Raw genomic sequence first — 14304 nt, 5'->3', positions numbered from 1 at the left:
TTTGTAATTTCTTGAGAAGAATCTAGGGTGCTGAAAGGCATATATACCATTCAAAAAAACATTGCTACAGCAAAAACACTCTGTGCATCTATACAGTACAGTTCCGTGCTGTGAGCAGGTTGCAATGCAACTGACATAGATGCTGTGATAACAGATGCTACCAGCTTTTTGCTCTCGCTTCAGGTGTGATGCTCTTTGGCGCATGCTGCTGAACATCCATAAAATTACAGAAAAAAAGTTATAATTATCCTATCTGTGGCACTTGTAATCGATATGCACTTAAGTGCTGACAATGAGAGGGTATAGTAAGATCTAGAATTTATCTTATTAATGGAGAGGGCTGTAATTACACTTATTTAGCAGCAAGTAACTTATCATGTCGTAGTTGCTATAGCAGTTGTTCTGTAACCTTATGCCTCTAATACACCTATGGACATGCTACAAAAAAACATGAGACATTCTGAGAAATGAGTTTGAATGTGGAACATAATCACTTACTAATTAAATAACTATACTATAACTATAAATATTTACGAACTGCAAGAACTGCAGACTCACAACGGTTCTTTATATGTGCAAGCGCATTTCAAGGTGCAAGACCACTTCACTGACTTTATAATCAACTCAGTAAAATAAATCTGTACTTTATTTGGCAGGTAGGCGGATGTTCCAGAAAATGTGCAAGGTACTAACGTCACATCAAAGATTTAGGTCTTCTCCCTTCCTCCATTTAAACTTCTCAGTTATACTACTAAAATACATTAGTTATGACAGTAAGGAGACACCACAGATGTCACATTTGTGTGTTTAAAGCTTTGTATTACATTGGCTGAACAGCACCTAGAAATACACTCATTTCATACCTCCCAACAGTTCTAATTTAAATGGCACAGTGCCAATTTGAGTGGACATTCCTGCCACCCAGTGAGCTGGCACATTTGTCCTCATTCGTGGGAAGTTGGGAGGTATGTCCCTATTTACCATGTCAGTGGGTACTGCGCGCAATAGGTCAGGTGTCTGTGGCGCCAGCAAAAATTGAAGGGGTGTTAGAAGCATCCTAGCTCTTCAAGAACATCCCCATTTTTTTCATGTGCATCGCCGCAAACCTGTTACCTCTATTCCATTTACTTCTGGATAAACGTGGGAAGGTACGCATTTAAGCATACCAAAGCACATGGCTTGCAGAGCAAGACAGCAGTGTATAGGGAGGAGCAGAACAGTTTTAGACACATCTTTCCATTACTATCCAGTCATTAGGTCCGAAACATGAATTTACCAGGTCTGCTCAATACGTGGCAAATTTGCTCTCTGATCCAATCAATAAACAACCAGATTGCAATACGTGTATCTGGCATACATACACTACTTCAACAGACAAGAAGAAAAGAACAATCCAGCTCTGAAATCTATTAATTCTGTTAGAGGTATGACAATAGATATATGTAATTGAAGTGTCATGTACTGAATATCTTCCAGTCCGCTGGAAAAAAAAACACATCAGAAGATGTCTTGTGTTGGTTTGTTTTCTTTCTTATTTTATGTATAAACAGAAATTTTCCACTCATATGATATAATGGCTAGAAAGCACATGTTTGGGAACAGTGCTGAACATTATTTAGGAGTTCCAAGCACTCCTTGTGCTTAAATCAGCTGATAAACGTTTATCAAGAACAATAAAGAGAAGTTTGCTTCTTTTTTTTCTTGGCACAGGATATCAATTATGCACAGAAAACATTGCTCTATTTAGACTGTGCCACAGCCAATAGATTGGGATGTAATATCACATATGCATTAGTTTAGAGACAGGAACATTTATACATAATATACTTATTCTAAAAAATAAAACTAATAACTTCTTTAATGGTAAAATCATTAAAATAAACAAATACTACATTAGGTTATCAATTTTATGCCTCCACCTCCACTGTTCTAATTCCAACTGTACCCGACCACCGCTACCTGCACAAAAATGCCAGTGCTGTGAGGCAGAAGTGTTAACCACTAAGCCACCGTGCTGCCCATAGAATAATTGTGGATTTCCTTGTTTCCCTTCAGTGGGATGTATTGTGTCTAGCAGGTTGTCAGTGGTCTGGTGTAGTTGGTGTTGGTCTGGTTTCTCTGATAGAGATCTGGTAGGATGTTCTAAGTGGTGTATTGTGGAATGATCTCCAGTTGTGGTGGAAAGATGGATGGGGGAAATGGGGATTATGCAGGTTCCAAATCTTACATGAAATCACACTCCGCTCAGAAAAGTGGCAGCACGTATATTTGCGCCTATGTAGATTTGCATAAATATGATACATACACGAGCTTGCTCTGGAGAGGTAGGACTAGGTGGTAATGGGCATTCTTTCGTTGGCGGTACAGCCTGGTACACGCTACAGGTTTTTCATCCGATTATCGTGTCAGTCACATTATAAACAATTGTTAGGTCTAATATTGCATTAGTGTGTATGATCATATTGTTTCATTTGGTTTTAGAACCGGACTAAAAATGTATAGAAATGATGGAGAGATGTCAGGCAAATTCTGCAGTGTGTATTACTGAGCCACAATCTTTTCAGCAGATGGTTTTGACAGATGAAGAGCACAGATCTGAAGGTAAATTGTGTAAAATCGTTTAAGTGTATACACATGGATTAGCATGCTGATCAGGACTTTCAGTTGTTGGTAAAATTGTTAAAAATTTGTCATGGGAAGAACATTTGTGTAGTGTATACCGATATTAAGAGCATTTTCACGCAATTGGCAACAAATGCAGACTGGGACACAGACGCATATACACTTGTCCAAGCTGTATTATTTACATGTGGACAAGTACAGATACAAATAGTGGATGATAATGATGTCGGTCACCACCAATAGTGAACCGCTTGTGATTGGCTGCTTGCAAATGCTCCGCTAATGTGTCAGTTATACATAAAAGTACCAAATAAAAAGCCCCAAGTAAAGATAGATAAATTGTAATATAGACAAAAAATGTTGCTCTAATGAAATGGATGTACTGCGCTTGTACAGGAATGGATGCACGGGAGGGCTGTCAAATTTTGGCCCAGGGGTCAAAACTCCACTAAGCAGCCTTTTAGGAACATTTTACAGGAAAAAAATGCAGGTGGCCGAGTGACCCAGCCCAATGTAGCCCACTATGGAACCAGCCCAGGGGGCAGATGCCCTCTGCCCCCCAGCCGAGCCTGCCCCTGAATGGATGCCTCTCTAAATGCAAAGGACTGCAATTGTTAGATAAAAAGGATAATGGCGCAAATTGTGCTCATGCGTACTGCAACAAATTTTACCTGCTACACAAAATTATGACAAACAAATGCACTTCTATCAACTCTAAATCACCCAATTAGTTTCTACATTAATAGATATACGCCTGTGTAATTTGTCAGAGGCTTATAACCAGACTTCAGAGGAATAGTGTGAACCATAAATAAATGAAAAATACTTATATTCAAGTGGTGAGAAGATCCATGTGTCACAGTATGGTGGTCATTCCTTCCTTATAGACTTGAAGGGATATATGGCATGTAAAAAGAAGTATAAATGACAACATAGTGCAACATCATTTGGGTAATATTATTAGTTCAACATTAGAAGATGTGGCAAGAGCCCACTACTGCAGAAGCACACGCGAACAACAACTTCCTTTTTATGGTGCTTTATTTTCAGGATGGTAAATGTTTGACACCGTATACTTGTACAGCAATCATGGAGACCCTAAACACTAGCTATACATAGTCCAGCTCTCTCTCAGGATCAGCCAGCTAACCCAGCATTGGTCTCCCTGAACAAATGAAACAAACAAGCTTTTATACATGATGCTCCTCCCCCAGCCTTAGCTTGATGGACAGGTGACACACCCACCTTCTCTTTAAAAGAAAACACCCATCACTGCCTCTGTTTGCACAACCAGACACGCCCTGTCTGTTTGCTGAGAGGAAGGATTTCAGATCATGTAATTTTAACCAAATTTAAACTATTGCTTTTCATACATAAGTCTTCACTCTAGGTGCATTACTGCACAAATGTTTTACTCTACTTCCCTGCTTTCTCTGTATATTGCCAGCTAAATGCCTCCTTTTGTTACAAAGAAATATAATAAAATTTTCTTGAAGCAATTATTGGTATAAATCAATCCATATGATTACTTCCACCACGTTTCCTCTCCTATGTGGTTTTACTTACTAGACAGTAGATATATAATCACCTTAAGTGCTCCAAAGATTGTAGTGTATAATGTAGGTTGATCCTTAACCACCCAAATCCTTATGTGAAAACACTTACAAGAAAGAAATTAGAATCAGGCATGGTATCAGAGTGTCTTTGTTCTTATCTTCCATCAGGGATAATCCCTCAGTAGCATATGTAAAAAGAAATAAACGGTTCTAGCGTGATAATGTTTAAAACTAAAAAAGAGTTTTATTGCACATAGTAGCTGACATAGCAGCTTGTATCAAACATACATGGATTAACATAGATTTGTAAAAACAAGAAAAATAAAATAACAGGAACAAAGATGTATTGAATGGATCTCTACCAGATAGAGATCGGAATGAGCATGTAGTTATAAGTTCCCGGGATATCTGCCCAATCTTTACTCTGGTCCTTCAGATGGTGATTTTGGGGTCCAGTCTGTTCCAGAATGTGCAGCCCTTAAATCCCACTCGTTTCTACCTCTTAAAACAGGTCTTTATCAAGGATAGGACTGCTCCAGCTTGGCTCCCTTTTATACAGGAAGTTATTCTGATACAGAGTTCAAAGGTCACAAAATTTATTTACAAAGAAAAACATCACAAAACACTCATATTTAAGATAAGAGTTACAATAGGTTCCAATTTCAGAATGGGGTAGAGAGATAGACATGATATATCATTTCCAACAGTTATACAAATCGCCATATGATTTTAAATATAATACCCTCCTGCTAGCTTTGTCTATTCCTGTATCTCGCACCACACTTCCTATTGATCCTCTGATAAATAAACTACAGGGGAATATGTGTATTAAAATCACATCTTAAAATACAAAAGTATATGTAACACGTGTAATCGGGGAATGGAACACTATGTGCTTTCCATTAACCCCTTCCTGTGCGGTCTAAGCCTCTTTTTAGGTCCAATTGTATGTCTCAGAATACTGGACTACTGCACAGATGGTGGAACGCTTTATGCGTTGCACTCAACACTTCCGGCATTAGAAAAAGACGTTACTGAGGTTTGGAACGCATATCTGTTCCAACTCCAACTTCCGGCTAATGGGAAAAAATATATCTGAATGCCACTGAATGTAACCTTCATTGATATCTCTTTTGCGGCATTTTGGTGAAATGGGAGTCTCATCTCATGTACATATAAGCCCATTTCAAATAAAATTATCTTCCAAGGAGTGTGTGGCAAGTAAAGGAAAGATATCCCCACCAGTTCACAAAGTAAAAATAGAATTAAAAACTGACCATCTACACATTATAATTTACATTCTCTGTTTCTATACAAAATTCCATGTGGCACACATCCCATAATTTGTGTGTCTATTAAATATGAAAACATTTTGGTAATTGATAACCATTTGTTGTGATATCTTATTGAATACACAGTGTCACAACAAGATAAGGATAATAACTGTCACACCAAACACACATTATTGCAATAAAACATAAATATGTCTGTTTGATCTTTGTTCAATCTACATTATTAAGGTTTGCTGATGATATGGCCAAATCTAAGGGAGACAGATACAAAAAGAGAAGAAAGAGGGAAAAATGTCAACAGGTAAGTATTTAATTTAGAAACCACTTAAGTTCAAATTCTGCATTTAGGTCGTTGGGACTCAAGGTGTTAAGATTATGTATCCACATCATTTCAGTTGCCAACTTGTTCTTAAGGTTCCCTTACTTGTAATTATGAAGTATCGCTTGGACTCCCCAAAAATTAACAATACTCTTAGGGGAATTGTTATGACATGATTTGCAGTGGGAAGAAACAGAATGTGTTTCTTTTCCCACCCTGATATTAGAAAGATGTTATGATATACATTTTTTAAGGATCTGGATGTTTTTCCTACATACAATAGGCCACATATACATTTTAAAACATAAATAACATTTTTCGTATTACAGGTGATAAATTCATTGATTTTATAAGTTTTCCTTTATACAAAAACTCTTTCATATTTGAAGCCTCATTCTTAATCATTTTACAACCCCCACATTCTTCACATCTGAAAAACCCTTTTGTTTTTATAAGCTTTCTCTGAGGGTTTTCTTTTAGTGGGCCTCTAATCAATTGGTCTTTTAATGTTGGTGCCCTTTTTATCTAAATGTTGTTTTTTCTGGAAGTATTTTTTGAAGAACTGGATACTTATGTAAAAGATTCCAGTGTTTTTTATACTATTTTTTTTTAAAATGTTTATATTGTTGCCTATATTGTGTAGCAAATGCAAACATTTATTTTTATCTTTTTTTATGACATTTTTATCAATATCTTTCTTATCTTTAAGTAGATCTTATCTCTTTATTGTTATAATTTTGCTTCATGCTTTTCGTATTTCTTCCACAGTATATCCCTTTTCTCTAAATTCCGGTTCCATTCTATCCAACTGTTCAATTAAGATTTTTTCATCTGTGCAGTTTCTTGTCACCCATAAGAATTGGCTCAATGGTATTCCCTGCAGCCAACTCTCATAGTGTTCATTATTCCGCAACAGATAGGAGTTGACGTCTGTTGGTTTTCTATAACTTTTGGTTTTGAATGTTCTCTGTTCAACATAAACACTAACGTCCAAAAAATTAACCAACTCTTTGCTGGTTGAAAAAGTGAACACTATATTATTTGTATTGATGTTAATGTATTTACAGAATAAATCCAATGATTCAGAGTCCCCCTTCCACACAAAAAAACATTGATATACCGATGCCAGGACACCAGGTTTGCCACAAATGGGCTGTCAGCTCCTAAAAACCCGATGTTCCCAACTAGCCATAAAAAGATTGGCATAGCTTGGGGCAAACCTGGTGCCCATTGCTGTCCCAGTCCTTTGAAGATCGCTACCTCCATCAAAATAAAAGTAGTTGTTCTCTAAGAAGAATCTGATACCTTCCACTATGAAATTGATCAGTCTATTGGGAAAATTAGCATTTTCTAAATTTTCTTTAATACCTGCATCAAACTGTATAATGGTATACAATGCAGTTACATCTGCTGTAACTAATATACAATTTTCTTTCCACATAACATTCGATAATTTATTTAAAAAATCTCGGGTGTCTTTCAAATAAGTGGGAGTTTCAGTCACTAGAGGTTGTAGATATAAATCAATCAGAGATGATAAATTAGTGGTGATATTATTAATGCTGGATATAATTGGTCTTCCAGGGGGATTATTAGCACTTTGTGTATTTTCGGAAGGATAGGTGGTTGGTTCTTCTATTGTGAGATAATTGATCTCCTCTTCAGTTAAAATATCTTAATGTTTATTAATGAAATTTTTGAATTTGTCTTTAATAGAATTGGTAGGGTCCTGCTTTAGTTGAGAGTATGTATTATAGTCTGATAACTGTATTTCTTTATCTTTATTGTAGTATTTTCTATCCTAGATAACTACCCCTCCCCCTTTATCTGCAGGTATGATCTTAATTGTATCATCCTTTTTTAAATTTTGTAATGCTAGTCTTTCTTTCCTAGTTAGATTACATTTGGTCCTGTTGTTTTTCTTCCCTGACTGTAAGATAGTCTTCATCTCATCTCTAATAAGTCTATTGAAACTTTCTATATAAGGACCTTTCATGCGGGTTGGAAAAAATGTTGTTTTTTTTTTCTTAAACTTATGATTTCCTATCTTAGTCTCTTCTTTAGTCATTACATCTGTATTACAGTCATTTTTTAAATTGTCTTTTAAATAGAAGAATTTTTTTAAAGTAAGTTTGGGAATATATTTTTGTATGTGAGTTCTCATTATCAGTTAGTGTCTTTGAACTAAGATTATAGATTGTGTTCTCATTATCTCGATTTTTTTTAGCTTTTTTTTCTACTTCAACATCTATTACTTGATTGAGATTGAATTTTTTAACTTTTCTTTTACATTTCTTATGAAGCTTTTCATACAGCAATATGTTTGAAATCACAATCTTCCTTAACCATTTGATAGGAGCCTCAATTCACTATTCTGTGATGTTGGGGGATCCTGCTCCTTCCACTATCTAGGTCTCAGTCTAAGGTTTTCTCCATTCACTAGTCATATCATGGTATTGCCCATCACTTCCAACCCTGTTCTCACTAACATAGCCACACCAGTAGACAGGTCATTATCACCCATAAGAACAGCACACACATCTCCTGATGTAGTTACACACAAACAATACATTTACTTACTAGGTTACCATATATTTCAATCTTTTTGAAGAAAAAAAGGCTTAGTATCTTGGCTATATTAATATATTATTTCTTAATCATGAGATATATTTCCCTTCTCGACTGCTTATATTTCACTTTTGAAACTACTTTCAGGCTCCATTATCCATCCATTCTTTGCACAGTAGTTTTAAAGATAGTACTTTAAAACCTCTTTACATATCAGCCATAATCACTCACTGTTCTCCTGAAGCGTTTACATAACACCCGTGCATCAACGTTTTTATAAGGGCTACTATAACTGAAAAGAGCTTTCACATTTCTTAACTGTGCTTTTAGGTAAACAAATGAAAGTAAATATAATTTGATGGTGAAAATGTGTGGCTTACTGCGATATTTGTTTCTCATGTTACATTTAACACATTTTTTTAAGCTGTATGATTTTGACCAGTCACGATACAGCTTTTAGTGATAATAACCTTTAATTTATTATGATTATTATTATTATTATTATTATTATTATTATTATTATTATTATTATTATTATTATATTTAATCTATAATTAATCTATATTATTATTCATTTGGATACTGCAATAGCTGTTTGAGGAACTAAGATAATGGTTTTCTGGAAGTAGAAAAAAAGTAACATATAACATTAAAACACCCCCACATAACATTCATATATCCCTCCCCCACATAACATTACTGTGGTAGGTCTCTTTTTCTTATATCATCATCATCATCATTTATTTATATAGGGCCACTAATCCCGCAGCTCTGTACAGAGAACTAAATCACATCAGTCCCTGCCCCATTGTAGCTTACAGTCTAAATTCTCTAACATGCAGACACATAGACGGAGAGAGACTATGGTCAACTTAATAGCAGCCAATTAACCTACTAGTATGATTTTGGAGAGTGGGAGGAAACCAGAGCACCCGTAGGAAACCTACGCAAACACGGGGAGAACATACAAACTCCACACACATAAGGCCATGTTTCTATTTTTGATATTGTCCATGTACTGTTTAAAATTAAATAATTCAGTCTTATGGATTTTTGCTGCTTGTTTTATATATTCATAGTTTATATATTCAAGGGTGTTGTCTTTGTTTTGCTCCAGGCCTGATAATTGGTCCAAAACCAGGTAAATCTCCTTATTTAGACTAGAGACTTCTGTCCAGCAGGTGGCTTTGATTTTACTTGCAAAGCTTTCATATTCAGTTTTTAAGGTCAAGTCTTTAATAAATTATCTTGTGTTTTCCTACTTCTCTAGAGTTAGATGGAATAACCAAGGCATTTTTTTCCAAAGTGTGCCTTTCGTTAGATCACTTAGAAAGGATTGGCTGTGTTATGTGTACTCATAAACTGTTGGGTTTCCAGGATAGGTAGCATTGGAATAGGCAGAAAGAGTCCTCATCTGAATTCTGTAAAGAGCCTGATAGCAAGACTAAACAGTGCAAAGCACAGTAATGTAGTATGTGTTTTGGCAGGGATATTAACAATGTTAATGTTAAGGAAGGAGTAAGACTGAGTCTTCTGACCACATTATAATTACGCCACTGGTCGGTAGTCAGAGGCTGAACAGAGTCCAGTGATAGGTCGGCTTTAGGAGCAGTCATGTGGACTGACTTGATGTAGATAATGTGCAGTTGTTGTGGAAAAGGAAGGAGCAGGGTGGGGTGGAAGAAAGGGAAGGAATGAATTCCAGTAGAGGGACTGGCCACCTGGAGGCAGAGCTATAGTGCAATGCGGATCACCCGCTAGTCGACCTAGGTCCTCTGCTGCTGCCTGCAATGGTAATGGTAAACCAGCCCCAGGCAGGTGCCTTGGCTGCCTAATTGGTGAGCCACCCTGGATCATCATAAAATATACAACAAAGGCGACCCCAAAAATGGTCAACATGAAATACCCAGCAAATAACCAACATAGATTTCCCAACAAAAGCCCAACATAAAATAATTAGCAAATGAATGAAGTTGAGCCAATCATTTTGGCTTAATATTAAATTCATACACATAAAAATCCTGCAATGTTAAATTCACTACTTATTTGTGTGAAATTCGGAGGAAAATAATAGCTCTTGAAAAACCAAAACAATAAATTGCCAATAAAAAAAAGACACAGCAACAGTAACCAACACACTGCCACTACCTTATAAAGTAGTAGGTATCCATTGTGACTTTCAGTTTTACAGAATTTTATCAAAGGAGAAACATCTATTTATGCACTCACAGCAGTCTTGTTGGTTTGTTACACTGCTCTGCATGCTGTGCTGCTACACTGACACACAGCACACTGCACTGACTTGTCTGTTTGCACAGCATTGGAATGCTGATGGGTTCAGCTCTTTATCTTTAATGTATATATCAAATGTCATATAGGACAGATCATTTACCATTGCTCTGGATTACAAAGTTAATTCCCGCAGTAACGAGTCTGGTGATCTTTGTCTTAATTGCTATTGCAAAAAAAGTCCCCTAATTATTAATTAATTTTCCTATTCCAACAAAGACAGCCCACATTATCTCTCTTTTCACACTTTAATTGTATAGGTTTTTTTTTTTGTCCAGCAATTTGCCAGGCATATCATTTACAGTATAAATGTACCAAAAAGCATCAGCTAGGATGATCACAAGAAAATATTGGCACCCCTCCAGCTTTTAATCTTGATTGGAGCAACGCTGGATGGCTGACAACTATATGTGTTTACTTCAACAAAAATGAACTTTTGCTGAGTGCTTGAAAAGAGCTATACCTTTTAACTAGTTACTGAAACTGTGTTGTGAACTATGTGGGACTTCTATCAAACACTGTAATTCACAATGAAATAAAAAAAAAGGCCAAGAAATTTGTTACTGCCAGACGTCAGGTCTCTAACTTAATTACAGAGAAGCTGAATTAAAATTGGATGTCTGAAATGTAGCATTTACCCTTTACATCTATTATATTTAGTTATGTTACAATAATATACTGAAGAAGAATTGTTTAAATAATAATTGTAAAGGTAGTTGGTTTTACAAGGGTGCATTGAGACTTCTTTGCAGTAGTTCATATTTATTCAAGGAAATGGTGCTTTTAGACTTGTGCAGAATATATGACATATTTGCCCCAAGCAAGCTTCAATTTTCCCTCTCAACAGCCCTTTGTACACCACCACACAGTTTTCTGTAGGTGTTTTTCAGGGGCGGAAGTGATTATATAAACAAGCAAGATATTTATTATCAGATCTTACAAAATGAGTAGTAAATAAAACAAGGTAGAAAAAAAGTATTCAAAAACTTACCTTATTAAAAGAGCACCTGTCATCTTCACACCGAAGATTTAGCCATTGTTTTGCTGGACCAATTTTCAGAAAAATGCAGAATATCAATTTATTATTTACCAGGTACATCATGGATGTATTTACGAACATGTCACATAGACACAAGTTTCACAACATGGAAACTGCACTTGGTGGCTAGATTCCTGGCTAAATTGGCAGAGGCCCAACAAAAATAAACATATCTTTGAAGACCTGGGGGTATATTTACTAAATCGCAGGTTTGAAAAAGTGGTGATGTTGCCTATAGAAACCAATAAGATTCTAGTTATTATGTATTTAGTATATACTACAAAATGACAGCTAGAATCTGATTGGTTGCTATAGGTAACAACTCCACATTTTCAAACTCGCAGTTTAGTAAATATGCCCCTAGGACTGCAAAGAAACCTTATACAAGATAAGCAAATTGTCGCATTTGTAGGAAACTAGACATGATGCATAGCCATGTTTTTTAAATTTTGTTTAGGACCCTTAGTCAATTTTCAGCACTTGTCATGAGAAAAGTTGAACATCTGGTATTTGATTTGCTGACTTTCACAAGGTGAGATTAACTTGATTTGGGTATTTTGGATAATATAGGGGCTAGTTAAAATAGAGGTGGGGGCACAAAAACCTTGAAACAATGTGGGAGGTAGCATAGTGCGTATCTCCTGGGGTCCCAAGTAATTACCCTAGTCACCAATGATTCCAGGATGACTAAGAAGAGCCCTTGTACCTTCAGTTCTAGTTCTGGTTTTGTTTAGTAGAGAGTAGACAATATTTTGTATGCTCCCATGCCCTATTAAACTAGGGATGTGCACCGGCCTCTTTTGGTGTCTCGTGTTTTGTGTTTTGGATTCGGATTTGCTTGAGGTTTTGGGTTCGGATTTGTTTCGCAAAACACCTGACGAAAGGTTTTGGTTCGGATTTATTTTGAAAAAAACATAAAAAGTGCTAAAAACCAGTTTTGTGGGTTTTTTTCACTCCTACGCTATTATTAACCTCAATAACATTCAATAACAATCATTTCCACTAATTTCCAGTCTATTCTGAACACCTCACAATATTGTTTTTAGGCCAAAAGGTTGCACCGAGGTAGCTTGAGCACATAATGCCAAAAAAAGAGGTACGAGATGGAATTGTTCTGGGCCCTCCCTCCCACCCCTCGCGAGATTCGACGCGAGACTTGGACGACAGAGCCTCGTTTTCAATTTTTTGCCCGCCGGAAATATCCGAACAGTGCTCGGATCCCGTTCGGATCTGCACTGTTCGGGTGGGCTCGGATTAGCGGAATCCGAGCCCGCTCATCTCTATATTAAACACAAGCCTCATGCTCAGCAACTAAATTGATTTTCCTTGCAAATCATTCTTCCACTGCTGAACTGCTGTGTCAGTCTCTACATTGATTGCCTGTTTAATACCAAATTAATATAAAATATTTCTACCAACATACAAAGCGATCAACAAAACTGCATCAACATACATCTCTTTACTTGTCTGTTCTGTACACCCATTAGGCAACATCAACCACCCTTTTAAACTCCCTAAGGTACCCTATTATCACTCTTTACACAGTTCACACAAGACAACAACTCTTTAACCACCTGAGCAAAATTACTGTATTTAAGCTAGGAGTGGAAGTGAACATTTAGAAGTGGTAGTATGGAAAATGTGAATAAATGGAATTTGATAGCGTTACAATGGACGCAGTAGGAGAAGTGGCAGTATGGCATTCCACCGTACACACACCACTTCCACTACTAATTTACGTTATTCATTTTTAATAAAAAGTTGTTTTGATATAATTATACAATTAATTAATTATGGAGAAGACTGTACATTAATGTCCATAAATTGAAGCCTCTAGTCTTAGTCAGTGTTTAGTTTCCTAGTCTGAAGAACGGAGGTTTCACCACAGTGAACGCAAATGACACTTATGGCTGCCTATAACTTGAAGGGCGGAACAAGTTAGGGAAGAAGCAGATGAATGTAGCCAATGTACAGAAAAGGCGCGCTGAGGGCATGCAAACTCAGATGTGGCCAATTCAAGTCTTGCAATTCTCTAGGTACAGGTTTTTTTAGCCGTATCATTTGCACCAACTACAGGGCAGTTGTAAGTGCCAATTGAAAAACTACTGGTATGCGTGCCACAAGACAGCAAAGAACATTTGCATGCAAGTAAGAGGGAGTATAAAAAATGTATTGTATGTACAGTACACATTAAGAACATCCTGTTTTATGAGTTTACTGTTAAAAATTTTTTTTAGTTTTACCAATATTTTTATTAATGATTGTCATGATCATGCTCCCAGCTTCCGTGACTTTGGATGCTTACTGTATGAGGTTACACACGATTCCAGCACTCAAGTCTCTCTCTGCCTATCACACAGGTTATAGACCTGCTGAATTGCCCCACAACAGTGCTCTCACACCCCCACACACTCCAGGTTTGCCACCAGCTATTGAATACAGGAAATAGGACCCCTATATACTGTCCCACACTGGCACAAAAGGTTTCTGGCTACCCACAGGTTAGCAAGCCCACACCAGCAATCAAAGGGTTAACTCGTCACACCTCCAGACTGTTACACAAATGGAAATGCAAGCACACACTAGGCTTGTTAGTTAAATGTATTAACAAATCACACA

The sequence above is a fragment of the Mixophyes fleayi genome, chromosome 5, assembly GCF_038048845.1.
Source record: "Mixophyes fleayi isolate aMixFle1 chromosome 5, aMixFle1.hap1, whole genome shotgun sequence".
NCBI lineage: Eukaryota > Metazoa > Chordata > Amphibia > Anura > Limnodynastidae > Mixophyes > Mixophyes fleayi.
The sequence above is the reverse complement of the archived record's forward strand: the minus strand, read 5'-3'. Positions refer to the sequence as shown.